Raw genomic sequence first — 7,004 nt, 5'->3', positions numbered from 1 at the left:
TTTTTTTTTTTTGCGGTTCACGGGCCTCTCACTGTTGTGGCCTCTCCCGTTGCGGAGCACAGGCTCCGGACGCACAGGCTTAGCGGCCATGGCTCACGAGCCCAGCGACTCCGCGGCATGTGGGATCTTCCCGGACTGGGGCACGAACCCATGTCCCCTGCATTGGCAGGCGGACTCTCAACCACTGCCCCACCAGGGAAGCCCCAACTCTCTTTCTATACCTTGCATCCTCAGGGTTTTACACAAGCCTTTCCTTCTGCCCTGATGCCTGTTGACCTTTATCACTTGTGGAAATCTTAAGAGCCTTGGGCTCCTGTACTGAAACTGTGGCCTCCTGTGTCCACACACTGTTGCACATAGGCTGAATTCTTTGTGCACCTCTGTGTTATGTTGCAGTCTGCTATTATCGTGTATCATGTAATCATATTTCGTTATAGAGGTTTTGCGTCTACACGGAGCTTTTCCTTATATAACAGGATGGGGATAAGGGTTAGGGTACTGAGTAGGCCTCGGTACTTCTGTTATTAAAAGTCTTAGATAACTTACTAGTAACTTAGCACAGCTTAAGTAAGAGAATAAGCCCCATACGTGGTAGAATTAAAATTATGGTTTTGTCACTTACTACCTGTGTGATCTTGGGCATGTTGCCTAACTCCTCTGTGCCTCACTGTCTTCAAATGTAATAATGTGGATAATGAAACACAGCTTGTAGTGGAGCTAATAGGGCATAGCTCATAGGGTTATAATGAGGTTTCAGTTATTTAATACATTTAGAGCACTCTAGTGCTGGCACATGAGCACTGTTTAAGGTGTTCTTATTTATTACGTCATCGAATATTTGACACCTGCTTTGTGTGTGCCTGTGTTCCAGGTGCTGGGGATGCAGTGGTAAAAAGACAGCCAACGGTCCTGCTCTCATGGATATTACATTCTACCTGGGAGAGGGTTAATCGAAAAGCAAATAAATGAATGAGATATTTTTCCTTTTTATCAGTTCTCCCTTTTCTGAACAATTTGTCCTTCATACTGTTCGATGCCTTTCATAGAAGGCCAGCAGCCCGTTCTGGATTTGGGGGAAGACTGAGGTGGTCCAAAAATGAAGCAAGCATGCAGAAATGGAACACACAGCATATGGAAAGCCATGTATTCCTCCTTCAGAGCATTGGCCTGGCTGTGTGCAGGGGCAGCTACTGAGTTTCCTTCCCTGGAAGCTAGGGAGATACTGCTGGAAAAGTTGCCTAAAGGAGAAGGAGAACTGGACTTTACCAAGAATGCACTCCGTGTTGACTGAAAACAAGAACGGGAAGAATGACAGCAGGGTCTGGCTCCGCATGGTCCAATCTGGTAGCCACTAGCCACCTGTGGCAACTTAAATTTAGTTAAACTAAGATGAAACGTGCCATGTTTCAAGTGCTACATTTCCATAGGAAGCTTGTGGCCACTGTATTGGACTGTGCAGTATAGAACATTTTCATCATCTCAGAAAGTTATACTGGACAGGTCTAGGTAGTAACTTTGGGATGGCTGCTGACATTTTTTCATACTTATGTGTATATTTCTGTACTCGTGTATTTGTTCTTACTTTCTTCCCCGGGGAAGGAAATTTCGAGAGATGGTAGCCACTTTGGAATCACGGTTTTGGGCAATTCTGTAGTCCTGGCTCCGGCAGGGTACCCAGCTGTCAGTTAGCCTCCCCTTTAGCATAGTGGCTTCTCTAAAGTTGAAATATGAAGTAAGCTTCCCCAACTTGGCTCTATTACATTGACCTTTGAGGAGTAGTTTTCTTCTCCAGTGATTTTCAACCAGGTAAAAATTTACTTCCCCCAGGGGGGTGTTTGGAAAATATCTGGAGACATTTTTGGTTGTTACATTTGTGTGTGTGTGTGTGTGTGTGTGTGTGTGTGTGTGTGTGTGTAGGGGGTGTTGCTTCTGACATCTGCTGGGTAGAGGCCAGGGATGCCACTACAAATCCTGCAGTGCATAGGACAGTCCCCACAGCAAAGCATTATCGTTAATGCTGAGGCCCAAAAGTCATTAATGCTGGGGTTGAGAAACTCTGTTCTATTCTTCACTTTGAGTAAGAAAAAGGGGAAATAAATTAGGTAACTCTGAAATGCAAAACTAGTAATTTAAAATAAAATCCGATACTAGCATTTTCTCCTCCACCAGCTAGGATGTTACCATCTTTTGCTCTGAGATGGATCAATTACCCATAGCATACCAACAACAAAACAGTAAAATCCAACCCTGAATTGTTTTGAAAGCAAATTACTAAGTAATTAGCTCAAATGAAGAGACTTTTTTTTTTTCGCTTGTTGTTTTTATTTTGGTATTTACCTAAGTGGTAGTTATTTCCGTGAAATATCCTTTCCTAAGGACACAGTTCTCTACCAAGCAAGTTTTAGCTGAGTAAACAGTGGAAATATTGGACAGTACATATAGAAATCCAGTTAGATGACTGCAGCCATTGTTCTTATTCTTCTCTGTAGTTTCTTTGATGGTTGCATCCCTTTCCTCTGTCTTTATTTCTCATATGTTTAAGTGTTCAGTTCATTGTTTTTTTAGTATATTTACAGTTTTATAACCATCACAATATCTACTTTTAACATTTTCATCACCCCAAAAAGAAACCCTGTACCCATTAGCAATCATTCCCTATCCTTCCCCTTTCCCTCTCTGTAGCACCTGCCAACCAATAATCTACTTTTTGTCTCTGGATTTCCCTGTTTTAGACTCTCCTATAAATGTAATGATATAATATATGGCCTTTAGTGTCTAACTTCTTTAACTTAGAATAATGTTTTCAAGGTTCATCCATGTTGTAGCATGTATCAATACTTCATTCCTTTATGTGCTTGAATAATATTATGTTTTATGGATGTATCACATTTTGCTTATCCTTTCATTAGTTGATGAACATTTGAGTTGTTTCTCCTCTTCAGTTGCTATGCATAATGCTGCTGTGAACATTCATGTACAGTAAGTCTCCTACGTATGAATGAGTTCCGTTCCGAGAGCGCATTTATAAGTCCAATTTGTTTGTAAGTCCAACAAAGTTAGCCTAGGTACTCAACTAACACAGTCGGCTATATGGTACTGTACCGTAATAGGTTTATATACTTTTCACAAAAATAATAAATAAAAAACAAACAAACACAAAAAATAAAACATTTTTAATCTTACAGTACATACCTTGAAAAGTACAGTACAGTACTGGCTACATCACTGCTGCTTTTATGCTTGCTTCTGGACATCCTGGGCTTGAAATAAAGATACTGTACTACTGTACTCTATACAGTATTGTACAGTAAAGTACACGAAAGCACAACCACTCGTAGAGGACACGTCCCCATCATGTTTGTAGGGAAAGCCCCGCTGTCACCATAGTGGGAGGCAGGGGCCTGTCATAGTGTAAAGGTGTCTTTCTCTTTTCATTGTTTGTCTCCTTCCCTGATAAGCCTCATTTCATTGTTCTGTGAATAGAAACTAGGGCATTGAAGACTCTGAGAACAGGAATGGAGAGCTGGAAGGAAATAACTCACTGATGCACCCGCTAATGTCATGTTTTCCTGGCGGGATTACAGGAAGGCTTTGGCTAGAGTGGGTGGAAAAGGAAAAGAGGGGAAGGGGAACTAGAAGATTACATATGGAAGTGACCTTTAGAGTTTTAGTAAAATTCAGGCATACACCCACCACCTTGCAATTCTAAGAGTTTTTAAAAGTGCTCTTTGATTTATTCTGAAAAACCAGGAGGTAGGAGTTTGTGGCAAATCTTTTTTTAAGTTTGTGTTTTAATATGGAAAATATCAAGCATACATAAACAGTAAGCCTCCTTGTACCCAGACTGCCATAGTTACTGCCAGAATTTTTTTAAATGCGGGAGGCAGGAAGCCCGGAGGGAGCATACTTTTCTAGTGATTAAAACAATCTCTTGTGTTATATTTTCTCTCAACCACAGCCTCAGCATTTTGTAGCTTCTCAGTTTTTATACATTCTACTCAATTTAAAAAGAAAAGCAGAAGATATTTTATGGTGCCAAAATGAATTAAAACTCATTAAATACATGTTTCTTCTTGCCCCAAAGCAAAGTAACTTGGAAAAAAATCCCGAAACAAAATGACGAAGTCAAACAGGTTCTGCAAGTGTAGGCAGCTAATGTGTATAGCACTCTCCTTGTCCCCCTATCCCTGCCCTGTCCCCTTCCAGCAGACCCAGCTCCTGTCTCCTCTCCTCCCAGGCTGCCTGCCTGGGAGCTAAAACTGGATACCTCAGGAAAGAGGGGCCGCTGCTTCCCGGGAGACACAGATGTCTGGGTCAGACACCCCGGGTTTTGTTTAAAATCCTGGAAATGCAGAGCTGGAAAGTTATGTTTGCTTCATCAGTTTAATTGAAAGGAAATGGTTTGGGAGACCCATAGTAGAATTCTTTGTGATTATTGGAACTATGGATACATCTGCTAATGAGATGGTTAGTGGGGGAGGGGTGCAGCTTTTGTGGTGGGCCTATTAAAAGAATTGTCCAATTGTCCCTTTGGCTCCCGAGGACACCCCCAGGGCAGTGAGTGAGAGTAAGATGCAGATGGGCAGAGATGCTTTCTCCTGTACACTAGGGGAATTGTGCAGGGAGAGGGGGAAAGAGATCCTGAACCTCAGGCACCTTCTCAGGCCAACCAGTTTTAGAAAAGAACACATCTGGAAGTTGAAGATCTGGATAGAGATGGTCCCTTGACAAAGTCCATGTTCATGTACCTATCAGGGTGTTTGTTCCCCATTTTGAAGACCTCTGGGTCAAGGGTGAATCAGTCTGACTATTTCGTGCCTCAACCTGAGCCACTCACGTGGCTGCAGAAAACATGGTCATGGCCACAGCTCTTGTTTTAGATGTATGACTGTTGCTTCCAGACGGCTTGTTTGGACTGCCCAGCAATCATTCTGGATTTCCCCGGTTACTTTTTCACTTTTCTTTGCACTTGCTGTTCCCTGTCTGGAAGGTGCTTCCCTCAGAGGTCATCAGAGATCTTAAATATCCTCTTTTTGCTGAAGCCTTCTCTGGCCACCCTGTCTAAATATCATACTTCGTATGACATTTCTTCACTTTTTTTGCTTTATTTACTTTTTCCCCCTCTTTGATACTTATTTCTAACTTACATAATTTCCTTCTTTATCTTGGTGTTTTCTTTTCTCAGCTCTATTTTTCCTGTTAGTCCAGTGGTTCTCAAACTTGAACTGGCATCTGAGTCACTTGGAGGCTTTAAAATGCAGATTGTCAGGCCCCACCCCAGAGTTTCTGACTTAGTCTCCTTGGGGCAGGTCCTGATAATTTGCATTTCTAGCAGTTCCCAGGAGATGCCAAAGCTGCTGGTTAGGGACCACGCTTTGAGAACCTCTGCCCTGGGAGGGAAGACTAGAGAAGCCCCAGGAGGACGGTGATTTTACTGGTTTTGTGCACTTCTGTTTCATCAACACCTAGAATAATGTCAAGCATGTAGTGTGCATTCAGTACATATCTTTGAGTGAATGATGAATAAAACTGTCTTGAAAAAAAATAAGAGCTATACGCAGTATCAAATACGAACACCCTGTTAAAAGAATGCTGACACTTACCTATTTTATAAAGGCATAACTTGTTGAAAAGAATCTAAATTATGTTTTTGCTCCATAGGAGGAGAAAATAGAGGCTATGTGATTCATTTTTTTAATTTTAGTAAACAGCTTTATTGAGATAATTTGCCCACCGTTCAATTTACCCACTTAAAATGTACAATTTGATAGTTTTGAAAAGAAACCCATAACCATCAGAAGTCACTCCACATTCCTCTCCCAACATCCCAGCCTGAGGTAACTAACCACTAATCTGCTTTCTGTCTCTTTAGATTTTCCTATTCTGGATGGTTCATATAAATGGAATTATGCAATATGTGGTCTTTGTGACTGGCATCTTTCACTTAGCATAATGGTTTTTTTTTTTTTGCGGTACGCGGGCCTCTCACTGTTGTGGCCTCTCCCGTTGCGGAGCACAGGCTCAGCGGCCATGGCTCACGGGCCCAGCCGCTCCACGGCATGTGGGATCTTCCCGGACGGGGGCACGAACCCGTGTCCCCTGCATCGGCAGGCGGACTCTCAACCACTGCGCCACCAGGGAAGCCCAGCATAATGTTTTTGAGGTTTGTCTGTATTGTAGGTTGTATTAGTACTTCATTCCTTTTTATTACCAGATAATATTCCACTGTATGTATATACCATACAATTAAACAGTTTTGTTTATCTGATTATTAATTGATGGACAAATGGGTTGTTTTCACCTTTTGGCTTTTATGCATCATGCTGCTAGAACATATGTGTACAGGTTTTGTGTGGACACGTTTTCGTTTCTTGTGAGCATCAATCTAGGAGTGGGAATCATTTGGACATATGATAATTACAATTAATGTTTTGTAGAACTTCTCTTTTCCAGAGTGACTGTACACTCCCACCAGCAAGCGTACGAGGATTCTAATCTCTCCATATCCTCACTAGCGCTTGTCATTTCCTGTCTTTTTGATTATAGTTATCGAGTGAGTGTGCAGTGGTATCTCGTGGTTATGATTTGCATTTCTTGGTTGGCTAATGATGTCGAGCATCTTTTAATGTGCTTATTCACCATTTGTATTGTTTTCTTTGGAGAAACGTCTATTAAGATCCTTTGAGACCTATGTAATTTTATGCCCTTTTTGTTTAAGGAGAAGAAAATTTGAGAGAACAACAATTACCTTCCATTTTTTTCATCATGCATTTCACAATACCTGCAGACATCCCTTCCACACTTCATTCAGGAATCTGCTCAGATGCCACCTTCTCAGAGGTTTTTCCTGATCATCCTGCCTAAAGAGGCACTCATCCCCTATCTCTCTTTCCATTCTTACCCTGTTTTATTTTCAGAGTGCACTTGTCACTCTCTGATTTAATAATTAAGTGTTATTGGTCTGTCTCCTGCCAGTGGAATGAGCTCAGTGAGAGTAGGGACCC

At 41.8% G+C, this 7,004-nt stretch overlaps 1 protein-coding gene across 1 annotated transcript in view; it reads left to right on the top strand.

The window, feature by feature from the left end:
* Window positions 1-7,004, top strand: part of LOC112397690 (bifunctional 3'-phosphoadenosine 5'-phosphosulfate synthase 1-like) — a gene marked incomplete at its 3' end in the record, with an annotated part of 29,988 nt that overhangs the window by 4,486 nt on the left and 18,498 nt on the right. The gene's annotated exons all lie outside the window — the stretch shown is intronic.

The sequence above is a fragment of the Neophocaena asiaeorientalis genome, unplaced genomic scaffold (genome assembly GCF_003031525.2).
Source record: "Neophocaena asiaeorientalis asiaeorientalis breed wild unplaced genomic scaffold, Neophocaena_asiaeorientalis_V1.1 scaffold534, whole genome shotgun sequence".
Lineage (NCBI taxonomy): Eukaryota > Metazoa > Chordata > Mammalia > Artiodactyla > Phocoenidae > Neophocaena > Neophocaena asiaeorientalis.
The sequence above is the reverse complement of the archived record's forward strand: the minus strand, read 5'-3'. Positions and strand labels throughout refer to the sequence as shown.